The sequence below is a fragment of the Dipodomys spectabilis genome, unplaced genomic scaffold (assembly GCF_019054845.1).
Source record: "Dipodomys spectabilis isolate Male_0828 unplaced genomic scaffold, ASM1905484v1 ptg000604l, whole genome shotgun sequence".
NCBI lineage: Eukaryota > Metazoa > Chordata > Mammalia > Rodentia > Heteromyidae > Dipodomys > Dipodomys spectabilis.
The window spans coordinates 326,742-353,537 of record NW_024871281.1 but is presented as its reverse complement, the minus strand read 5'-3'; the positions used below and the strand labels follow the sequence as shown (position 1 = coordinate 353,537).

The 26,796-nt window shown below is 38.8% G+C and overlaps 1 non-coding gene across 1 annotated transcript; it reads left to right on the top strand.

Moving 5' to 3' along the window:
- Window positions 1-3,743: 3,743 nt before the first annotated feature.
- On the top strand, window positions 3,744-3,850 carry LOC122100803. Its single transcript, XR_006146259.1, has one exon. It is a non-coding gene; the product is annotated as a U6 spliceosomal RNA (small nuclear RNA).
- Window positions 3,851-26,796: the final 22,946 nt, after the last annotated feature.

Sequence of the window (26,796 nt, the reverse complement as noted above, 5' to 3'; positions counted from 1 at the left end):
CTCTCCAGTGTAGTAATGGGTTCTTGATCTTTTCTGTTGCATTCTATCTTCACAAGCTATCAAGTGTGGCTCAGGACTGCACTATCCAGTTCAGACAGAGAGAACTCACAGAAGGAAGATAACATTTGCAGCAGATAAAGTTGATTTATAACCTGAGGCAATCTATTTAAATCTGTTCAAATTTCTCCCCTACTCCAAACTGCCCTCTTGGAATAATTTTGTTTGCTTGTCCCAAGACTTCCCTTCATTAACTGCTTAAAATTTTGAGAGGTCATATTCATACTCTCTAGAGATTGCTGTTTGGTTGTAATTTTTGTGCGATTTTTCACTGAATTTCAAAAGGTTGTGCAAGTGTGTTACAGTTAAATATGTCCATCTAATTGTCCAATGCTCCTGGATCAGATTCACTCCTATCATTGTCAACCAACTCCTTCTCCAAAATTTATTTCAGATTTACCACTTCCTTTATCACATGTGTACATTGATATTCTAGCTGTACTTGCCCCTTGTTCCATTTTTCATTCATTCTATGTATTTACTATTATTCCTCTCTGGCTTCAACTTCCTGATAATCATTCTGTTAAACTGTCTGTTAATAGTTTAAAAGGTTTATATACATTCCATGAAGTTTCAATCCTGCATATACTTGAACTTATGTCATCTTATATTTCCATAATTCATTCATCTGGAATAATAATTCATAAGACTGGAGACGTGAAGCCCCTAGACATGATTTAATTCTCATCCATTTGGAAGATTAATCTTTAGTCAACAAGAAAGTTTAAAAATGGTTTAGAATGTATTCCAAACTACCAATTTTATAAATGGCTTTGTACAATGGTGTGTGATTATTTTGTTATACATGGGATAATATTTTCTACTACATTTAAGTTTTGGAAAAAAGAAAATTAAAATTTAATATTATAGAGGAATATGATAGAAATAAAAGACAGATTTTATGTTTGTCACATCTCTGATGAGTACCCATATTCAATACTTACTATGTTAGACAGATAGGGAAAACATAAAATAATATATGATAAGGCAACTATTTGGGACTTTTTAAAATGTACCTTATTAAATAATGAAATTTACTTTATTAGGTAACGTTTGGGTTTGAAATATGGGAGGCTGAGATATTTAACAAATTTTGAAAGACACCTAATGAATAACACAAACGGTGGGTGGTACTATTTCTACAGTTTAATGAATGGTTGAACCTGATTGGCATTAGTGCTGGGTAAGTAAATCAACTCTACTGTAACTCTATTGTAACTTTATTGCCACTAAGTATCATCTATTTGTCAAATGTTATTTTGGTGAATGTGATTTTTTTTGGTAGGTCGTGGGGCTTGAACTCTGGGCTTGGGCACTGTCCCTGTGCTGTTCAGCTCAAGGGGAGCACTCTACCACTTGAGCCACAGTGCCACTTCTGATATTTGAGTGGTTTATTGGAGATAAGAGTCTAACCGACTTTCCTGCCCGGGCTGGCTTTGAACCGTGATCCTCAGATCTCAGCCTCCTGATTATTTAGGATTACATGCATGAGCCACTAGCACCTGGTTTGCGAATTTGATGTTACAAAGTTTATTTGAAAAAGAATACACTTTCAGGAGATTAAATATTTTGAGAATGACATATTTATACCACAGAACCAAGTTTTACTGAAGTACCTGTGTATTTTTTTTATTGTGAAAATACTGTACACAGGGGTTACAATTACATGGGCAAGATAATGAGTGCATTTCTTATCAAGCATTGTAGCCTCCTCCTTTGTTTCCCCTTCCCATCCCTTCGCATCCTCCCCCTGCTCCCCTGACCTGATCCTCCCCACCACCACCCCCCCGGACCAAAGTTGTAAAGTTTGTTTTTGACATGGCAACTTGTACATCTCACAGTGTTATTAAGCAATAAGGATCTTCTCAATTAATGGGTTTTTTGTGAATTACATTTGACCTCTAAGTCAAGTTTTCCTGGCCTTTATAGACCAATTGTGGATCTATCCTTCCAGGAGCTATTTTTCTGGCCCACTTATGCTGGACTGAAATTGTTCATTAATCATTAGGGGACGGGTATTAAAAATAATCTTGTGACACTTTGTGATCTTGTTCACTCATATGGGCTGGTCATCTGTAAATTGAAAGTTTGAATTGCAGTACTTTCTCTTAGATTTTGTGATCTCATCCTTCATTTTAGTTGACTTGCATTTCACTATTGCTTACTGCTAATTCCTGCTTCTCAAGGAATTGAGGCCCTGAAATATTATAGGAAATGAGAAATTGACATGGATCTTCAATTACTTTCTATTGGCAGGTTGCCTGGGCCTAGTAGAGAAGTCTTGACCGTGTTATCTGATGATGTGGGTAACTGGGACATGGGATCCTAAAACCCATACATTTTGCAGAAGAAAAATATCTTGCAGACATGATATCAGAAAAATTGCGTATAATCAATAGGTATGCTTCAGAAATATGGAGAAAACCAGTTTGGAACCAGCGAGTTAAAACAATAAACAGAGCAGCAGAGTAAAATCCTTTATAGTTTAGAGGAAAACAACATTTTTTTTTACCATGTGAATTCAGAAGAACAAGAACACTTAGAAGGTATCACAAGTTTATAGTGAAGATATTACATTGATACTTTTTATATTCTAGTATGTATTCTAAACCTAATTATTTATATTCCAATTCTCTTTATTGGAATAAATAATTATCAATTTATTTGTCAAATTATCAATTTATTTTACTAAGGTTCACTGTGTGAAATATGAAATCAGCACATATAAATATAAAATATCTAACTATATATAATATAATAAAAAGGGCACATGTTTTGCATTGTTCTGTTGTGGTTAGGGTATCAAAGAAAACTCTGTTTTAAAGTATTATTGCATTATCTGTACCTCAGTGTTAGGTAGAGTTAGACCTAAAGCTTTAGCATTTGTAGAGGCAAGAGGAAACACTGTGATTAAAACATTACCAATTTAAGACCTAATAATGAGGAGAAACATGGACTTCTCCTGGAGCTATGGAAATATTTGGTGATAGAAAGTCAGTAGTGTAAGTTCCTGCCTGGTTGGAAGGTAGACAGGCCAGACATCAGGAAATCATGCATATGAAGAATTTTTTCACCTTGGCGTTAACCTACTTTTGAAATGGTAGGTATAGTAAACACTTAAATTTTGATAAAATACCTTCTAGTCTGAACAGTTCTGTCTGAACTGTTCATCTCTCTATGATCCCTTGTAACTAAGATTAGTTTTGTTCCAGTAAGACAATCTATGCTGTCAGGGTAGGATATTCTGGTTCGTCTGTTCCTACATGGAAGAAGGATAAAGGGTCAGGTAGACATTTGTGCCAGTAAGACCTCATTTGGGAAAATTTAAGCTGGAGAAGTTTAGAAGTAGCTCTTAAGCAAAGCTTACTTTGAAACTATTAGCTCCACGAAGCTAACTCAGTTACATAAATAAGTACTTGAAAACGCCATCACCTTAGGACCTAGCTATAAGTGCTTCAAAGTATGATCAAATCTAAAATGAAAAAGCCTTAAAATTGTCATTGACAAAAAAACACAAATGTGAGCAATTGACTGAACAACATAATTTTTTTTCCACTATACACATTATTTTAGGGAAATAAGATCAATAGTATTGTTAGGAACAATAAGGTTTCCTTGCTACAAATAGGCACCCAAGGATATAAGCCTGTATAAAGATTGCATCATTAATTACTTAAATTTAGAGGATACTACCTGCTTCAGCAGTACGTATACCCAAATTACAACAATACAGAGATTAACATGACACTTGCACAAGGATAATATGGAAATATGTGAAGTATTCCATATTTTTCATTCTTCAGTTGCAGAAATGAAAAACAGTTATTAAGAAGTTCATTGCAAAATTACAAGTGTAACAATATATGCAAGTGTTAGAATTAAACATTAGTTTGACATCAGCGTATTAAATCTTCACCTTAGAAAGGCCTTTACATAGAATAACCTTTACAAAACTTTTGAAATTAGTTAACATTGTCATTTTATCCCAAAGAAACATACTACTATAAGAACCTAGAAAAAGGGACTGGGAAGGTGGCTCAGTGGTAGAGAGCTTGCCTTGCATGCTTGAGGCCCTGTGTTCGATTCCTCAGCACAACATAAGCAAAAAAAAGCCAGAAGTGGTGCTGTGGCTCAAGTGGTAGAGTGCTAACCTTGAGCTGAAGAGTTGAGGGACAGCATCCAGGCCCAGATTTCAGGCCCACGACTGGACCAAAAAACAAAAACAAAAACAAGAACCTAGAAAAAAGTAATCTTAAATTTTCTATATGGAATGTAATCTGAAAGAACACATTTATTAATAAATATATATATCATAAAACAATGTTGAATTCAAAGTATATCTAGGAAAGAATGAAATAGATTATGGATATTATGCAAACACAGAATATAGAATATTTTAAAATATACTTTTTTCAGAAAAGAACCAGAAATATCTTTAGTTTCTGTACCACTCATTTCAACAGATAAGATCAAATTATTTCTGATTAAAAAATCTTAAACTGTGCAGAAATCATTACCGATGTACACAAACAACTCAAATACATTTTGACATCAAAGCCAGGCAATTCACTTGGAAAAATTCCACGGAATTTTTACATTAAGATATTGCTATTATTTGGATTGTGAAAATATTTTGTATGGACACAAAGAATGGACTGGCATTTTGATGTTTAAGAAACGTAACTGATATCTTAACTATGCTAAATAATGCTGCAATGAACATAGTTGTTCTGGTAGCTTTAGTATGGTCTTGTTTGATGCCCCTAAGTAGATGAATGGATTAAGAAAATAGAATCCTATGGAATGGAATTTTATGGCTCCCTCAGAAAGAATGACATTGCCCCATTTGTTAGGAAATGGAAAGACTTGGAAAACGATATATTAAGTGAAGTAAGCCAGGCCCAAAGAAACATATATCCTCTGGTTTCCCTTATTTCCAATAACTAGTATATGTCTGAGACAAGCAGAAATGGTCAGATAAGTTGATGTTAGGTGAAATGAACCCCAAGATAAGGATTCAAATGTTTTTTTTTCTTTCTTGCAATTGTTTCTAACATATTTATAAGATGTTTTCTTTGTTGCTTTGTATGTCCCTCTACCACCGTATAACCCCTGCTTTAATTGTATTTGGTGTTGGTATGATTTGTGGAGGGGAAGGAAAAAAACAAATTGTTTAAATAGGGATACAGGTTGACCCATTGCAACAATGAGATATACAAGATGTCATGTAGAAAAACGAACTTTACAACTTTGGCCAGGGGGAGGGCTAGTGAGGGGGGAGGGGAGTAGGGGGGAGATGAGAAGGTATGGGAAGGGGAAGTAAAGGAGGAGCCAACAATGCTTGATAAGAAATGTACTCATTACCTTGCCCATGTAATTTTAACCCCTCTGTATGGTGTTTTCACAGTAAAATAATAAAATTCAACAAAAAAAAAAAGATAAAAGAAAAGAAACTTAACCGAAACATTACAATTTAATAGAACAATTTGTACAGCCTTCCACAACTTCAAAGAGGTAGTGATGCATACTTATCCTTTTGGTAATATAAAAGGCAGTTTCTTCCAAGTTGTTCTTCAGACCTGGTTTGATATAATGTTTCAACAGAAGGAGATCCAGTGTATCTTTGCTATCTATATTCCCAGGAGCAAGATGCAAGGGAGTCAAGAGGCGTTTAGTTTGGGCATTGGTATCTGCATCATGATGAAGTAAGAAAGACTGTAATAATAAAAAAGAGTGTAATAATACCACACTGGTATTATTACACGAGTAAGCACTGCACAGGGGTGTCCAGCCATTAACAATTTTTGCATGAATATCTGCTGCTTGAGCCACCAACTCATGGACAATGTATAAGTGTCTACTGTAGGCTTCCCGATGAAGAGGGGTATATTCATTGTCATCCCTAGTATTCACATGAGTGGCCTTTATAGAAGGTAGTCAGAAAACTCTACTAAGCCGATTATTTTCAGCAGCTCAAAGAAGAAATTTGCTTGGATCCTACTCCATTTTTTTTCTTGCAATTGATACGATTTCTCACTTTTTCATTTTGTTCCTCATCTTCATCAGAATTGCCTAACTAGAGACTTTCAGTGCCAGTGGGAATAAGGTGTCCATGTATTTCCCCAATAGTTCATATTTTTTGAACTTGTGGGAAAAATACAGTGAATTTTCTGCATCTTTTTTTTTCATGATGATTTATTTTCTCTTTTTACATTTTTATCATTCTAAGTCATTCTAACTGGAAAGTTGGGAATTGATGGAGAGCCGAGGAAAGATGTTCCTCCGTATTCAAATGTACAGACTGAAAATGAGGATCACTGTTGTCTTCATGTGCAGCTTCTTCCAGGAATGAGAAAATAGAAGGTGGCTCAGGGGTAGAGTGTTTGCCTTGCATGTACGAGCAATGGCAGGTCATGTCCACTTTGCAGCCTTGTCATTCAGACCCACGGTGCAAAGAAAAAGACGTAATATCCCAGCCCTCTGAAGCTTGCCACTTTTTGTGGTATCCTACTTTATTTCTTCCTGCAAACCCTCAGGGCCTAGGATCCCAGGATCGGCTTTGGGTCCAGAGACTGCACCACAGCCTAGGGTGATGGAAGCTGAGTCAGAGTTGCCACAACCTGAGTTCAAGCTCTGTGGTTGGCAAAATAAAGAATAAATAAAACAATTAATTAACTATTTAACTAAATTAAAAAGAAATAAACCTCTCTAGTTTGGAATTTCTGCCAGTTTCCTTCCTTAGCCTGGGATTTGAACTCAGGGTCTTGGTAAATCTGTAGCAATGTGAGGGTAGGTGCAGAGTTGCCACTACTTGAGTTCAAACCCTGTGCCAGCCAAAAATAAAAAAAAAAGTAACTGAGTTCTACAGGGGGAGTAGTTGTGGAGATGGGAGGGAAGGGATGGTAGGGGGAAAACAAACAAAGAGGAGGCAACAATGCTCAATAGGAAATGAACTCATGACCTTGCTCATGTAACTGTGATCCCTCTGTACAACATTTTTTGCAATAAAAATGTACAAAAAAAGAAACAATGTAGTGCTCAGAGAAGCACTTTGGAGGTAAGGTAAGGATGTCTGAAAAGCTGTACAAAATTCTACAGTGCTTTTTTAAAAAGTGCTCTTTATGGAACTTAATGAACATAACTTCTTAGATTAAACAAATTAAACCACTGTCTTGGAACTGGGGCCAGTATTTCTGTAATTGCTGTGATTTGATCTCACCCTCCAGGTAACTCTTTTGCACCATGGGTGAAGGGGAAGCTTACTGTCTTTGAGGAAAAAAATTCAGGCTAGAGTTCTGAGGGCCCAAATGAATGCCCTGCAATGGAAAAAAATATTTCTATACATGTGTAATATATGATATATACTTACATATGTATGTTTATTACATATTATTTTTATTATTGATTTTGTATTCTATTTTTAATTTGATTCATTTATTGTTTATTGTATTTAGTATTACTGTACACATAATATTTAGTACATGTTTTACATCTATTATAAAATGATTCACAATAATTTAGGACATTGACTCATTTTCATTTATACTTTATTAAGTTTTGAAACATGATACATAATTAAATGGAAGCATTTGTTACAGTCTTCACATGTTTAGAGTCTCTCCCACAGATGAGCTTTGTCTTCTTTATCTTTGGACACCTTCCTATAGGGATTTCGTTAGATGATTTATAATCAGAGGCCTTTTCTTGATGATAGGCAAGTTGAGGAATAAAATTGTAAGGGTGGGGCTAGAAATGTGACTTAGTGGTAAGGAGCTTGCTCAGCATGCATGAATCCCATGGTTTGAATCCTCAGTGCCACATACTCAGAAAAACTCAGAAGCTGTGGAGTGGCTCAAGTAGTAGATCTCTATTCTTGAGAAAAAGAAGCTCAGAGACAGTGCCTAGGCCCTAAGATCAAGCCCCAGGACTTTCAAAAATAAAAGGCCAGATTCTGGTGGCTCACATCTGGAAAAGTAGGAAAGCCTGTTAGACTCTTATCTCCAATGAACCACCAAAAGACACTGTGGCTCAATTGGTACTGTTTGCCTTGAGCTGAAGGGCTCAGGTACAGTGCCCAGGCTTGAGTTCGAGACACACACTGGAAAAAAGTGAGGGTTAATCAAAGTATTTTTCCTATTTGCTAATTAAGAGAACGTTCTCTGGAAAATGAATGCTGATATATACCAGAATTGGAGTCAGAGCTCAAGGTTCAAGTTTAGTAGATCCATATGCCCAGCCTCTGAGACTCTAGCATTATAACCTTGTGTGCTACAGGGTTCTGAAAGAGTTAATATGCTCCCCAAGCCCTTTGTGATAAGCAGTTGACTTGTACTGAAAATGTCATTACAGTTCTGAACCTAGCAGAGAATCAGTTGCTCACGCCCATCACCCTGCTTAGGAGGCTGAGGTCTCAGGATCACAGGGTAAAGTCAGCCAGAGTAGGAAAGACTATGACACTCTTTCCACTTCTGAAAGGTGAGATGTTCAAGAGCTTCCTGGGTTTCCCTTGGTGATGAGAATTTACTTGCACTCTAAATGTTCTTACAGTTCTCAAGCTATAGAAGCAGGAAAGAAACATTATTGACCCATCCTGGGTTCAAATTAAGTTCTCATGGTCCAAGCCCTAGCCCTGTTAGCAGGAAGAACTCCACTGTATCACTGTATTTGAAGGACAGAAAAAAGTTGCAAAAGCCAGGCTAGGTGAAGAGACCAAGGCCTGCAGGATTAGGAGGCAGAAAAGACACACTCAACAGGAAAGTGAGCTGCAAAACCACTTATTCATTCCAGGCACAACCAGCAATGGGGGGGAGGGGGGACTTCAAACATTTGTTAGAGTTACACCAGGGTCAGGCTTTTCTCAGCCTCTTCAAACAATGACTGATTAACCTTCCTCCCTCAGGTGAAGGGAGCCTCAAGCTATCTTTAGGTTACCAATACAGAGCCAGTTTAGTGTGTGAGTGTGTGTGTGTGTGGCGGGGGGGAGGAACAGAGTTGAAAACCCTGATCTCTGGTTTTAAGGAGTGGGTTTTTCACTCTTCATCTGTCAGATTTGAAGGCCCTTCTTCTACCTCGGTGAGTCCATTCTCCTTCCTTCATTCTGCCCATCATTAATGCCAATCCGTAGTCCAAGGAGAAGCAGGGCCGTTTCTCTTCTCTCTCCAAGCACCTTAGTTAGAACCTGGCTCTTCCCTCTTGGCTCTGGGGCCCTCAGGTGCCTGAGAAGCGGGAGAGAGACAGTCTTCCTGCTCTGTGGTTATGTAAATGCAATACTAGTATCCTGGCAAACTGCAGAAGGCCTCATGACTGCTAATTGTTCCCTTCTTCCCTCTTGACGTCCAAGAACAGATTCATCTATCATCTTTGTATCTATCTATCTATCTATCTATCTATCTATCTATCTATCTATCTATCTATCTATCTATCTATCTATCTATCTATCTATCTATCTATCTATCTACCCACCCACCTACCTACCTACCTATCTCTTTGCCAGTTCTCGGTTGAACTCAAGGCCTGGGAACTATCTGTAGCAATCTATTACTTGAGTCACAGCACCAATTCTGGCTTTTTCTGTGTATGTGCTACTGAGGAATCGAACCCAGGGTTCTTGCATGCTAGGCAAACAGTCTCTCACTAATCCACATTCCCAACCCCCTCATCTTTTTCTTAATGGTAGTTTTACATAAGTAGGCTGCCATTTTTCGTCCCCAAGTTAATTTTTCTGAATACCGGTTACCTCTAAGAAACCTGATCTTGTCTTCCCTTGCCTGATTTGTGATTGTTCCTGTGTTGGCCTCATAATAAAATGTAAATAAACCCTGCTGAGAGCCTAAGTGTGCATCATATAAGGACACTAGCCTGCAACCCTGGAAGAGAAAAGCGATGGGCCTGAAATGAAGATTATGATGCAGTTTGTGCAACAGGCATCTCTGAAAAATAAATCAGTAAATAAAAGCAGAAGCATTGCATATGGTCTGTTTCCACTCAGGGAGGTATTACACACATAAGTAGGTAAGGCACTGATACATAACTTGGCCTTCTCTCTTTGAATTTTTTTTGTGGCCATCCCAGGGCTTAAACTCAGGGCCCTATGGAATCCTGAGTTGTGTTACTCAAGGCTGAGGCTCTACCACTGCCACAGCTCCACTTCCAGCCATCTGGTCAATAAAAATTGGACATGAGCACCTCCCAGGCTTTCCTGCCTGCTCTGGCCAGTATCTCCTGCTTGGCTTTCTCTCTCAAAGCTGGAGCTCTACCCTCTGGGCCACTGCTCCATTCTGGTTTACTGGTGGTTTATTGGAGAAAAGAGGCTCACAACTTCCTGCACAGGCTGGCTTTGGACGGCAATCTCCTGAGGAGGATGCTAGCAACTTTCCTCAGGGATTCGCCAAGGAACTGCTCCACACAAACCTTTAGTCTAAATCTCAAGAGGTACTAGAGAAAAACAGAAACTGGAAGATATTTCTAGTGTGTTCTAGATACTTAAGGTTGGAAACATTCATAATTATTAGGTCATTTTATAGGCAAAAGGAGCACTTCAGATTGCATGAGGATCGTTCCAGCTTTCGATCCACTCATCCTGAGACAGTAAATTTACTGCCGCTCAATGCTAAGTGACTGAACTAGCATGTCCTGTGGACATTTGCTCCCAAATCCTGGAACACTCCTTTCTCACTTTTGGCTGCAAACCTGTGACCAGAGTAGAAGATGAGGAGAGAAAATCGTTTTCAGAGAAAGCAGCTATAAAGAACATTGGGTAGTTTACTTATAAATTAAAACCAATGGAATGACCCTGTTAAGAAGTCAGCTTGTCCAGAGTAAAAAATGAAGAAGGAAAGAAAAGGAAGTGCCAGTGGCTGCTGACTCTAATCTCAGCTCTGAGGAGGCTGAGATGTAGAGAACCTTAGTTTGAATCCAGCCAGTATTGGAAAGTCCATGACACTGTTATTTCTAAGAGATCACAGAAAAGCCCAGATGTGGGGCTGTGACTGAAGGTTAATGCAATACCTGAGCAAAAGCAGCTCAGGGATAATGCCTAGACTCATAATCCAACCCCAGGACCTGCCCCCGCAAAAAGGGCCTGTACCTCCATGTCTTTGCGTATGTATGGATGTTCCTTTAGGTATAGCTTCAGAGTACTCATAATGAACAGCACCAAACTAGGAAATTTGTTTTTAATACAATGATTTCATAGCATAGAGAGTGCTTTTGAAACAGTGCATGTTCAGGGACTCTCCTTACTGTTCCCAGTGTAGCCTGAGGGTTTCTTCCCACCCCATGCTGTGGGAAGAAGACTCACTCATTGTATGAACTGGCAAACAAAAGGCCTTACTCCTGTACAGCGGTGAAACAACTCCATCTGGACCAATTACTGAGGATGAGTGTGGGTAGGCTCTGAAGGCCAGGAGAAAAAGGCCTCTTTGTACCCCAAGCTATCTCTCTCCCCAGTTCTCTGTTTTGACAGGATGCCTTCATTTTTGTAACCTCCCTTGGCAGGCCAAGTTCCCTGCACTTATCCTGCCTTTGTGAGACTATATTCCGGTGTTCAGATACAGTGCTCAATATAATTCAGGAGTTCTTCTGGCAGAAAACTAGGATATTGAACCTAATGAAATGTTTAATTGCAGGCGATTATGGGCCTATGATGCCTTTCCTAGGTTTCTGGAACCTTGGGAAATCCAAGCACATATCACATATCAGAAAGATTCCTGTCATCTAGGGATGGTGAAGCTCATCATGTTTTGAAACATTTGACCTCTCCTTGTTGGGCCCTGGGTGGCTAGGTTTTGGGTTGAACACAGGACCTGGGTGCTGAACATGAGCTCAGTGCAGAAGCCTAGTGCTTTACCATTCTGTGTATTAGTTTCACTTCTGGTCTGTGTGTGTGTATGTGTGTGTGTGTGTGTGTGTGTGTGTGTGACCCTGTGTGTGCGTGCAGACACCAGTAATGGAGCTTGAATTCAGCACTCTACCTTGTTTTTCTTGAACAAGGATAGCTCTCTCCCACTTGAACCACAGAGCTACTTCAGGCTTTTTGCTAGTGAGGTGGCCCTGAGAAATCAAGGCCAGGGTTTCATATATGCAAAGCACTCTACGGCACATTCCCAGCCCTCTACTTCAGGTTTGTTAGTTTGTTTCTGCTTTTTTGTTGTTGTTGGTTGTAGCAGATGATGTATGGGCATGCGTGCTGTCCCTGAGTTCTTCAGCTCAATTCTGGTGCTCTACCACTTAAGCCACAGAGCCACTTCAGGTTTTCTGGTGGCCCATTGGAGCTAAGTGTCTCAAGGACTTTTCTGCCCCAGACTAGCTTTGAACCATGACCCTCAGATCTCATCCTCCTGAGTAGCTAGGATGACAGGCATGAGCCACAAGTACCAAGCTTCCACTTCAGGTTTCTTAGTGTTCAATTGGACATAATAGTCTCATAGGACCTTTTGTGTATGAGATAGTTTGGAACCCAGATCCTCAGATCTCAGCTTCCTGAGAAGGCAGCTATCGACCCCTAGGTCATGGCACTCTGCTGCAAGGGGGTCCGTGGTTCCACATGGTGGAGTGGTAGCCATGTGCCCAAGAGGTAAGGGTCAGAGCCTAGGCCCTGAGTTCAGGGTGATGACTTAGCCAAAGCAGAACAAAACAATTGTCTTCAGGAGACAACTCACTAGTCTTCAGTAATACATAATTTTGTCCCTGCCATGGAGACATATCTGAGCTCAAACTTCTTGTCTGCATAATCATCTCAGTATGTAGCTCTTACAAGGACCCAATGAAAGAATGAATCCTGAGAAGGACACAGCACGTGGCACTCTTCGCATTACTCAGCACACAGCATCCTGTGAAAGACTCAGAACACAGCACCCAAGGCAGGACTCAGTACACTGCACCCTGTGAAAGTCTCGACACATAGCTCCCTGTGCAAGACTCAGCACAGAGCACCCTATGAAGGACTCAGTACATAGCTCTATTCCAAAAGCTGTCATTAGAATTAGGGAAATAATAGAAATATACTGTGACATCATGAATATTGTGAAATCACATTGCTAGATGTAATGACTATTGTGTCACATTGTCACATCACAAATCTGTTCTGACTTCATCACATTTGTGCCAACAAATCCCTTTGGAATCCTCACAATCACATTCTAAAATTATATACTCATTGTGAGTTAATGACAATTGAGTTCTGGCATGCCATTGTCACATCAGCAATCTACTGCGATATCACAAACGTATTTTGAAATCATCACTATTATGGCATCACCAACTAATTGTCACATAACACTCTTATGACATAATTTGATATCATATTGCAATTGTGATATTACTGTACCATCATGTTTTCACAAATCTATTATGCCCTCATCACATCTTAGAAAATTCATGGCCTTTGGGATATCAAGTTCTTTCTATGAACGTGTTTCATTGTGAACTTGTAGCAATTGAAATTTGAAAGAAGATGTGACATTACAAACTAGTTTTGACATCACTAACCCAGTTTTATATCATTAACATTTTGAAAACTGAAACCTGTTAGGAATTTTAGCACTTTTGACAAAACACACGTGTCATCACAGTTCATTTATGTATGTCATTATGATTTCATTCTCATATCCTCACTATATACTAATGGCAATTAAGATCTGACATGCCATTTTGACATCACAAACCCTTTGTGACATCATATCCAATTTGACACCAGACTGTTGTTATGACACCATCAGCTCATTGTGACATCATCAAGCTACAGTGACATCATAGCATTGCCATTTTGCTGTCATAGACACAGTGAATGTACTGTGAATGTATATCCTGTGATTTCATAATATTTCAAATGTGGCATATCAGTTGATATCAGAAACACATTGTGACCTCATAACCATTGTAACATTATAAACCCTGTGTGACGTCATAACCATTGTCATATCACATTGTTATTATGACATCTTTAGCTTATGGTGACATCACAAAATGACAATGACATTATAGCATTTGCCATTATGTCATTGTGATATCACAGTCACATTATGAATGCCTGATCTGTGATTTCATTGTATTTGAAATGGGGCATATGGGTTGATATCAGAAACTCATTGTGTTGTCATAACCATTGTCACATCAAAATTCCCTTTGTGACATCAATTTGGCAATGTGACATAACAAAGGCAATGTGATGCTACTAAGGCACCGTGATATCACATTGGTCATGAACTCACAATGGGTTTCTGATATCAACCAACATGCCACATTAGAAATAGAATCAAATAACATAATAGGCAAACACAACGTGTATATGACATCAGAATGACAATGTGATGTTACAATGCTATGATGTCATTGTAGTTTTACATGTCAAAATGAGCTGATGGTATCATAATGGCAACATGATGTCACAATTATGATGATGTCAGAAAAGATTTATGTTTCAATGGTATGTCTGATGTCAGGTGTCATTAGTTCCCCATGAGGATATGGATACAAAAAAAGTTCTCTGATGTCACAGAGGTCACGTGTGTTTTCAAATGTGGTAAGAGGTCATAATAGTTTAGTGATGGCACGATGTGATCCATAATGTCACAATGGAAATGAGATGTCACAATGGAAATGAGAAGTCTTATTGGGTTTTTGATGTCACATTGGTGATGAGGTCACAATGGTTTTGTGATGTCAGTTTATTTGTAATATCAGAATGATATATCCAATTTCAATTACTCATAATTCAATGTGAGGATACCAGGTGATAGAAGAAGCTTCATAGTATGAGGTCATAGCATGTGAAAACCCAATAGGACAGTGATTTTACAATGACAATGTGATGTCTCAACATCAAGTTATAATCATGTTGTGAGGTCACAATTGGTGACACCATACTAATTAGGGGTCACAATAGATTTGAGATGTCCCAAGGGGTTGGTGATGTCACAATGGCATGTAGGATCTCAATTGTCATTAATTCATTATGTGTATATGAGTTTGGGAAGGGATTCTGATGTCACAAAAGTATATGTAGTCACAAAGGTGAAGAACTAACAGGTCTGAGATGTCCAAAGTCACACAATAGTTATGATGTCCAGTGGTGTGATATCATGATGTTACACTGGATTTTAGATATCTCATGTCATATCTGAAATATGAGGTCGAACACAGTATTTCAACTCACAAAGGGCCTAAGATACCACAATGGCATTTCACAAAAATTATGAGGACAGGAGAAGTATTTGATGTCACAGTGAGTTAGTGATATAACGAAGGCAATGTGCTGTGACAAAGAGATTTGATGTCACAAAAGTTATGAGTTCACAATGGTTTCCTGAAATCAACTCACATGACACATTTGAAATTGAATGAAATCAAAGAATAGGCATTCACAATGGGTCTATGACATCCAAATGACAATATGATGTCAAGGCAGCAATGTTTGATAGGATATGTACTCATTACCTTGCTAATGTAACTGCAATCCCTCTGTACACTATACTTACAATAAATAACACGGAGAAGGAAAAAAAAGAAAAAATGGTATGGTTTCATTGGTGTTTGGTGATGTCACAATGAGATGATGATGTCATGATGACAATGTGATTTCACAGTCATAATTATTGTTCAAAGTATTTTTGATGATACAATGCTATGTGTGATCACAATTTTCATTAGTTCACTATGAGGATAAGGGTACACAAAGGGTCTGTGATGCCACAGAGGTCATGTGTTTTCTTAAAGGTGCTAAGAGTTCACAATAGCTTTGTGATGTCACAATGTGATTGCGAAGGCACAACAGCAATGTGATGTCACAATGGGTTTGTTTTGTCACAGTGGTGATGAGGCCAAATGAATTTGTGATGTCACTATGAGTTTGTAATATCACAATGACATGTGTAATTTCAATTTCTACTAGTTCACAATGAGGATACAATTTCAAAGAAAAAAAATTTAAGCTCCAAAGACCTTGAGTTTTTAATCATAACTTGTGTGATATGCTGCCTTTAGTAAGCTTATAATGTTTTCAAACTCATAATGATTCTGGTATGACATATGATATTCAAAATTGACTCTGACATCATGAACATTGTGACATCACATTGATAGATATCAAGACCATTGTATCATATTGTGAACTCACAAATCTATTAGGACTTCTTCACATTTGTGCCAATACATGACTTTGGAGACAACACAGTCTCTTTGTGAACTCATATCTTCATTGTGAATTAATGACATTTGAGATCTGGCATGGAATGGTGACATTTCCCACCAATTGTGACAACACAAACCTATTATAGTAGAAACACATTGTGTTCTAATAGCCATTGTGGTAGCACAATCCCTTTGTGATCCCACATTTCCATTGTGATATCACTAACCCACTGTGAAATTGCAATCCTCTCATACCGAGTCCAGGAATGAAATGTGATACCTGAATTCAGTTGACATCTAGATCATGGTGAAATTACACTGATAGATGTTAGGAGTATTTTGTCCTAACACCTGTTACTACTGCATCACTTTTGAGACAACGCATGCCTTTGGAGACATCACAGTTCCTTTGTGAGCTCATATACTCATTGAGAGTTAATGACAATTGAGATCACATGTATCATTTTGATAGCACCAACCTATTGTGACCTCACACACCTGGTAAATTCATCACCAGTGTGGCCTTACCAATTGTGATATCAAAACATTATTAAGTCATCATATTGCAACCTACATTACCATTGTGATATCACTGTTCCATTGTTTTTTCAAAAATCTAGTATGTCTTCATAGCATTTTAGAAAATTCATGGCCTTTTATATTCAGTCTTCTTCTGTGAACTCATATCCTCATTGTGAAATAGTAGCAACTGAAATTGGACATGTGATTATGAGATGTGACTTCACAAAACTATTTGATTTCATCACCAATGTGACATCCCAAACCCATTGTGAACTTTCATTGTCATTTGACATCACTATCACATTGTGACATCCCAAACCTATTAGGACCTCTTAGCACCATTGAAAAAACACATGGCCTTTGTGACATCACAATCTCTTTGTGTAACTATACCCTCATTATGAACTGACAATTGATATCAGACATGCCATTGTAACATAACGAACCTTTGTGACATCACCAATGTGACATATTCTCATTATGACAGCATCAACTACTTTTGACATCACAGAATTACAGTGATAACATAGCATTATGAGGGCACATTTTCATTGTGATGTTATAGACAGATTGTGAATGTCTGTTTTTAATTATTTTTTTTTTTGCGTGTGTGGGTCGTAGGTCATGGAGCTTGAAATCTGAGCTTGGGTACTCTCCCTGTTCTTCAGTTCTAGGCGAGCACACTGTCACTTGAGCCACAGCACCACTTCTGGTTTTCTAGTGGTTTTTATTGGATATAAGAGTCTCATGGATGTTGAGCATTTCTTCATGTGTCTATTGGCCATCCTTCTTTCTTCTTCAGAGAAGTTTTTCTTTAAGTCTTTTGCCCACTTGTTTATTGGGCAGTTGTTTCTTTGAGGATTTGTTGTTGGGGGATTTAATTTTTTGAGTTCCAAGTATATTTTAGATAAGAGACCTTTGTCCGTTGTATGGCTAGTAAAGATCTTCTCCCAATCCGTGGGCTTTCTATTGATCTTGCTACCTATGTCCTTTGCCATGCAGAAGCTCTGCAACTTTATGCAATCCCATTTGTCCAACTTTTCTTTGATTTGTTGTGTTTCAGGGTCTCTATTCAGAAAATTTCGGCCTGCGCCAAGGAGACCTAGGGTTTCTCCTATTCCATCCTGTAATGTTTTCAGAGTGTCTGCTTTGACTTCGACGTCTTTGATCCATTTGGAGTTGATTCTGGTGCAGGGTGATATATAAGGATCTAGCTTTGGTTTTCTACAAGTAGCTAACCAATTTTGCCAGCACCATTTACTGAAGAGGCTGCCTTTGTTCCATTCTATTGTTTTAGCTCCCTTATCGAAGATTAGATGGCTAGAGGTCTGTAGGTTTATTTCTGGGTTTTCAATTCTATTCCATTGGTCCTGAGGTCTGTTCTTATGCCAATACCAAGCTGTTTTGATTACTATGGCTCTATAGTAGAGTTTGAAATTTGGTATTGATATTCCTCCAGCAGTGTTCTTTCCGTTGAGGAGCGTTTTTGCTATTCGGGGTCTTTTATTGCTCCGTATGAATTTTTGGATTGCCTCTTCTATTTCCTTGAAGAATGAGGTTGGAATTTTGATAGGTATCGCGTTGAATTTGTAGATAGCCATTTTCACGATGTTAATCTTTCCAATCCAGGAGCATGGGAGGTTTTGACATTTTTTAAGTTCTGTGTTGACCAGAAAGAATGACATTGCCCCATTTGTTAGGAAATGGAAAGACTTGGAAAAAATTATATTAAGCGAAGTAAGCCAGGCCCAAAGAAACATAGACCCCATGGTTTCCCTCATTTGCAATAGCTAGTATATGTATGAGTCAAGCGGAAAAGGTCATATAATGTGATGCTAGGAAAATGAACCCTTAGATATGTATTTTAATGTTTTTTTCTTTCATGCATGTGTTTCTAACGCATTTATAAGATTATTTCTTTGTTGCTTTGTATGTCCCTCCCCCACAGTATAACCCCTGCTTTCAGTATATTTGATGTCAGTATAACTTGTGGAGGAGATGGGGAAAAACAAGTCGTTTAAGGATACAGGTGGACCTATTGCAACAATGAGAAGTACAAGTTGTCATGTCCAAAACGAGCTTTACAACGTCGGTGCGGGGGGGGGGGGGGGAGAAGGATTGGGACTGGGGGGGGAGAAGGGGGAGGCTGGGAAGGGATGTGAAGGGTAAACAAATGAGGAGGCTGCAATTCATGGTAAGAAATTTACGCATTATCCTGCCCATGTAATTGTAACCCCTCTGTACAGTACGTTCACAAATAAAATAAAATAAAAAAAAAGAGTCTCATGGACTTCCCTGCCTGAGTTTGCTTTGAAGTGTTATTCTCAGATCAAAGCCTCCTGAGTAGCTAGGATTACAGGTATTAGCCACCAGCGCCCAACTTTTTCATTGTATTCCAAATTTGACATGTGTGTTGATATCAGAAACATAATGTGACCTAATAACCATTGTATCATCATAAATCAGCAGTGACATCAAATTGTTATTATGACACCATCAGCTCATTGTGACATCACCAAACGATAATGGCATCATAGCATTATAAATCACAGTGACATTGTTACATCATAGATGTAACAGTGTGAAAGCCTATTCTAGGAATTCATTCTGTTTCTGAAACCCATTTTGACCATATAACCATTCTGATATCACAATCCTTTGTGGCATCGCATTGCCATTGTGATATCATTAACCTGCTGTGCCATCACAAACCAGTCCTGTCCTTAAAAGTTTTGTAACATGTTGCCATTGTCATATATTAGGCCCTTTGTGAGCTCACAATCTGTTTTCAATCTCATATTTCTGGTATGACATGTGATATCAGAAATCCCCTCTGACCTCATACTGCCAGAGGTCATGACCATTGTGTCACATTGTGATATCACAAAACTGTTAGAATGACATCACATTTGTGACAACACATGCTTTTGGGGACATTACAGTCCCTTTTTGAATTCATACATTCATTGCCAATTAATGACAATGGAGAACTGCCATGACAATCTGACATCATGAACCCATTGTGAGATTACGAACTTATTGTAACCTCATCATGAGAATGGCATCAACAACTAATTGCGGTCTTAAAGCATTGACATGACATTGTGGTATTGCCAGTGTGATGTCACTGTCCTATTGTGTTTTTACAAACCTATTATGGCCATATCACATCTTAGAAAATTCATGGCCTTTGAGACTTCAAGCTCTTTCTGTGAACTCCTGTACTTATGACCTCTAAGGCAAGGAGAAAAACCATGGAGTCGCATTTAATACAATAAACCAATTTACACTAGAAAGGGGACTGTGATTACCTTATCCTGGACTTGATACCCAGGTCCAAGAGCAGCCTTGACCACCAAACCTCAGACCTCCAATGGGCACCCTTTCTTAATTGGTCTGCAAACCAACATCCAAAAAATTATCATCTCCAAAGATCCAAACTTCAACGGGCAAGGCTTGTTACTTTTCCATCCCTCCCTCCTTCGCCACAGACCTGTCCTTCCTTCCTGGTCTTTTCCTTTTTCCCTTCCACCACTTCCTTCTTCTCTTCAGTCCACTCCACTCTCCACAGGTCTGCCCTACTCTGTGCCAGTGACCAATTGCCAACCTTCTGCTCTCCTTCAACTTCCTCTCTTCTCAGATTTTTTCCATCTTGCTGTCCTCACACTTTCTTCCATCTGGGTAGCTCCCATTTTTATCTCCCCTTCCAGTGCTCTGAAAATGCAACCTATATATAGGTTGTAACCCTCCTCACTCCAATGGGTCTCCTGCCTAACCGTTTTCAACCATCACTTCCCAAACTGCCCAATGTTCAATCACTTCTTGACAGATGACCATGTGAGGTTTGACACCTCCACCTTTGGCAGCATTCCCCACACTATCCAGGGAGCCAGGCCAAGAATTTAAAATGATTGTCAGCTCCCACAGATAATTCTGTCCCCACTGGTTATTACAGTATCCTCATAGTGAATTAGAAGAAATTGAATTTGTATATGTCACTGTTATATTACAAACTTGATGAGACAACACAAACTCATTGTGATATCACATTGCCATTGCGCCACCATGATCACATTGTGACGTCCCCAACTTATTGTGATCTCAAAAGCATTGAAAAAAGCATGGCCTTTGTGACATCACAGGCCTTTGTGTACCCATAGCATTTTGAGCTAATGACAATTGAGATCAGACATGCCATTTTAACATCTCAAAACCTTTGTGACATCATCACCAGTGTAACATCACATTATCATTATGACAATATCAGCCCATCGTGACACCATATAACAACAATGACATCGTAGCATTATGACATTTCAATGTTATTGTTATGTCCCAGATGCCTTGGAATGCTTATTCTGTGATTTCATTCTATATCAAATGTGGCAGGTGAGTTGATATCAGAAGTACATTGTGATCACATAACCATTATGACATCACAATACCTTGATGACACCATATTGGCATTATGATATCACTAACCCACTGTGACATCATCAAACTGTCCTATCCTCATAAATTTTTTGACATGCTGCCAGTGTGTTATCTTTGGCCTCTCTGAGTTCATAAATTGTTCAACTCATAATACTTCAGGTATGACATGTGATATCAGAAATCCAGTGTGACATCATGACCACTGTGACATCACACTGCCAGATGTCATGACCACTGAGTCACATTGTGACATCACAAACCTGTTACGACTCATTAAACTTGTGCCAATATATTCCTTTGGAGACATCATTAATCCTTGTGAATTTATATATTCATTTTCAATTAGAGATCTGGCATGAGACTATGACATCACCCACCATCCCATTGTGAAATCACAAACCTATGTGACCTCTTCACCTGTATAGCATCACCAACTGTTTGTGACTTCAAAAACATACTATATCAGGTAATGGTAACATCACATTGTCAATGGGATTTTCACCATTGCATTTTCACCAATCTATCATTTCCTCATATTTTACAAAATTCATGGCCTTTCTGAATTCTAGCTCCTTATGTGAACTCGTATCTTAATTGTGATCTAGTAGAATGAAATTGGACATGTAATGGTGATATTACAAATTCATTGTGACATCACTATCCATGTGTGACCTTATCACCACGGTGATTTCACAAACCCATTGTGACATCACATTACCACAGTGATATCATGATCACCTTGTGACATCCCAAACTTGTTGTGACCTCTTAGCACCTTTGAAAAAGCACATGGTGTTTGTGACATCACAGTCCTTTTGGGTAACCATGTCTTCATTGTGAACAAAGGACAACTGACATCAGGCATGCCATTGTACCATTACAAATGCTGTGTGACATCATCTCGAGTGAGATCACATTGTTATGATACCAACTGCCCATTGTGACATCCCAAAATGACAATGACATCATAGCATTATAACATCACATTTTCATTGCGAGGTCATAGAGACAATGTGATTGTCTATTCTGTGATTTCATTCTATCTCAAATGTGGCATATAGGTTGATTTCAGAAACCTATTGTGACCACATCACCATTGTGACGTTACAATCCCTTTTTGAATCATATTGACATTGTGATATTATTAATGCAATGTAACATCACAAACATGTCTTAACCTTACAAATTTTGTAATAAGCGACTACCTTGACCAGGGCTGGATGCCCAGAGCTAAATGCAGCCTCAACCATGAATCCTCAGACCTCCCAAGATCAATCCAGCCATTTGTTAACTGGTCTGCAAACAACCAGCCCCCAACATAACTAACTCCAAAGCTCTACACTTCAAAGGACAAGGCTTTTTCCTTTCTCTTCATCCTCCTTCTCTTCAGACCTGTCCTATCTTTCAGGTCTTTTCATTTTTTCCTTCAACCATTCCCTTCTTCTCTTCAGGCTGGTCTATTCTTGACAGACCTACCCTGCCCTGTCCAGGTGGCCAGTTGCCGTCCTTCACCACCTGCTCTCCTTCAATTTCCTCTCCTCCCAGGTCTTTACCCTCCTGCAGTCTCATCACTTCTTTCCTTCCAGGACTTTCCCCTTTTTCTCTCCCCTTTTGTTGCTCTGAACATGCATCCTATATATAGGCTGTACCCTTCCCCCACTGGAATATATTTCCTGCATAAGAGTTTTCAAACATAACTTCCCAAATGTCCATGCCAAATCAGTTCTTGGCAGCTCACCATGTGGGGCTTGACATCCTATCTCCTTCAGCAGCATGTCCTTCCCCCTCCAGTGGCATGCACTCCCCTCTCCGGTGGTCTAGACTAGGAGGCTATGATGACTATTTGTTCCCGTGGATTATAAGGGCACTGCTGGTTATTACAATGTCCTCATGGTGAACTAGGAGCACTTGAAATTGGACAAATAATTGTGATATTACAAACTCGTGACATAACTAACCCATTTTGACCTCATCACCACTGTGACATCACAAACCCATTTTGAAATCACATTGCTGTTTTGACACCAGGATCACATTGTGACATCCCAAATCTATTATGACCTCTTATAACCTTTGAAAAATTACATAGCTTTGTGACATCACAGTCCCTTTGTGTACCCAAATCCCCACTGTGAAATATTAACAATTGAGAATCATAAATGACATTTTAACATCAAAAACAGTTTGTGAGATCATCACAATTGTGACATCACATTGAAGTTTTGACACCATCTGCTCATTGTAAAATCACAAAACGAAAATGATATGATAGAATTAGTACTTCACATTGTCATTGTGACATCATAGACACAGTATGAATTTTCTGATTTCATTCTATTTCAAATGTGGCCTGTAGGTTGATATCATAAACAAATCATGAACTCATAACCATTGTGACATCACAATCCCTTTGTACATCACGTTGCCATTGTGATATCACTAACCCACTGTGACATCTCAAACCTATCCTGTCATCATAACTTTTGTGACATGCTGCAATTCTGATACCATAGGCCTTTTTGTCCTCATAATCTGTTGTCGACCTCGTTAGATTTCACATATGACATTTGATATCACAAATTCCCCGTGACATCATGACCATGGTGAGATCACACTGCCAGATATCATAACCATTGTGCCAAATTCTGACTTCACAAACCTTTTAGGATTTCAATATATTTGTGACAACACATACTTTTGGAGAAGACGCAGTACCTTTGTGAACTCATATACTCATTGTAAGTTAAAGACAATTGAGAACCTTCATGTAATTGTGACATGCCCAACACATTGCAACATCACCAATCTTTTGTGACTTCATCACGAATGTGGCATCATCAACTAATTGTGACACCAAAAGAATATTTTGACATGATGTACTGAGTTGATATTGCCATGGTGATTTCACTGTCCCATTGTGTATTCACAAACCTAAAATGACCTCATAACATTTTTAAAAATTCATATCCATTAGGACTTCAAGCTCCTTCTGTGAACTTCATGCACATTGTGAAATACTAGCAATTGAAATGGGACATGTGTTGGAGATATTACAAAACCATCATGATATCAAAAACCCATGGTGACCTCATCACAACTGTGTATCATAAAGCTATCATGACCCCTAAGTACCTTTGAAAACACACATGGCATTTGTGACATCACAGTCCACATATATTCCATTGTAACATCACGAACTCTTTGTGACCCCCATCACCACATATTCATTATGACATCATTACTTCCTTGCAACATCAACAATTTACAATGACCTCATAGCATTATGAATTATATTGTCATTGTGATGTTATAGACACATTGTAAATTTCTATTATCTTATTTCATTCTATTTCAAATGTGGCATGTGGGTTGATATCAGAAAACCATTGTGATCTCATAAATATATGGCATCATAATCACTTTGTGACATCACAGTGCCATGGTGATATTGCTAACACACCATGGTATCACAAATCTGCCCTGTCCTCATAAGTCTTGAGATGTGCTGCAACTGTGATGTCTTAGGCCCTTTATAAGCGTGTAATCTGCTTTAATCCTTATAATATTTCAGTTATGATATGCGACATCAGAAATCCACTGTGACATCATGATCATTATGACATCATACTGACAGACATCACGAACATTGTGTCACACTGTGACATCACAAGCCTCTTAGGACTTCATCACATTTGTGACAACACCTGCCTTTGGAGATACCACAGTCTGTTTGTGAACTCTTATTCTCTGTGATTTCATGAAAAATGGGATCCTTTATACCATTTGGATATCACCAACCAATTATGACATCATAGACCTACGATTACCCCTTATGTATATGGCATCAGAAACTAACTGTGACATCAAAACATTTTGTGAAGTCACAATATGACACGATGATCATGACATCTGTCAGTGTGATATCACAATGGTCATGATGTCACAGTGGATTTCTGATATGTCATACATGAAATATGATGTTGAAAACAAATTATGAGGACAAAAGGTCTAAGATATCACAATGTCAGGATGTCTCAAATGTATGAGGACAGGAGAAGTTTGTGATGTCACATTGTGTTAATGATAGCACAATGGCACTGTGATGTCACTAAGTGATTATGATGTCAAAATGGTTATGTAGGCACAAATGTGCGTTTCTCATATCAATTCTCATACCACAGAATCGCAGAATAGGCATTCACAATATGTGTATGATGTTACAAAGAGAATTGTTGTCATAATGCAATATGTCATTGAGTTTGGTGATGTCACAATGAGCTGAGGTTTCCATAATGAAAAAGTGATGAGACACTGTTGAGGATGTCACAAACACTTTTTGATGTTATAGTGGCATGCCTGATCTCAATTGTCATTACTTAACAAGGATATGGATACACAAAGGGACTGTGATGTTGAAAAGGGCATGTGATTTTTCAAAGGAGCTAAGAGGTCATAATAGATTTGAGCTGTCACAATGGAATCATGATGTAACAATGACAATGTTGTCACAATGGCTTTGTGATGTCATGGCGGTGATGATGTTAAAATGGGTTTGTGATGTCACAATCAAATTTCCAATTTCAATTGCTACCAGTTCACAAGGAAGATACTGTATTAATCAGCAGGGTCCCAATAATATATAGGGTCCAATAATCAGCGTGGCCCCATCTCCTGGCAAGCTGGAGAGGACAAAGTATGCCACCAAAGAAGGTGGGGCATTCGGTGGGAGAGGCTGATGCATTAATCTCCACGTGTTGAACTGTTAAGAATTTATTGGGCTGTGGGCAGTTTGGGATGTTACAGTTAAAAAATGTTAGGCAGTTGGAGTGGAGAAGGGGTACAGACTTTATATAAGCTGCTTGTTCAGAGCAATAGAAGGGGAGAGAAAAAGGGAAAAGTCCTGGAAGGAAAAAAGTGGTATGATAGCAGAAGGGGAAAGACCTGGGAGGAAAGGATGTTGAGGGAGAGCAGGAGGTGAAGAATGGCAAAAGACAATCCAGGCAAAGCAGTTAAGGCCTGTGGAGAGTGGAGAGGCCTTAAGAGAAGAAGGAACTGGTAGAAGAGAAAAAGGGAAAGTCCTCGAAGGAAGTATAGGACTGTGAAGGAGAGACAAAGGGAAGGGGAAAAAAAGGCTTACCCTTTGATATTTGGAGCTTTCGATATCATAATTTTGGGGGTTGATGGTTTGGAGAACATTTATTATATTAACTGTGTCTCGATGGATTCTCTTGAACTATAGAGGTCCTAATTTTTGGAGACCCCATTGACATAATCCATTTGGATGGCATCAGGCCTTGGCCCCAGAGAAAAATCCCCATAGGAGAGAGTGTCAGCACTCAGGGTTGAGAGTCTACCTCGAGTGTCTGTCTTCAGAGGACCAACATGGACAAAAGTCATTTAGGTACCTCTAAGGATACGTCTGGGCAAGCTTGCCAGTCTGTTTTGAGGACCCCCTCTAGAGGTCAAGTGTTGCTTCCTTAGGAAGCCATCTGGGAACTCTGAGAGGCCGTGTAGGGCTTCCAAAGGAAGCCATCTGGAACCTCATCAAGAGTACATCTTCAACTTCCTTAAGAAGCCATTTGAGACCTACTCTGTAGGTCATCTGGGGCCTTCTCCAGGGGTCATCTTGGACTTTCTCCAGAGGTCATCTGGGGC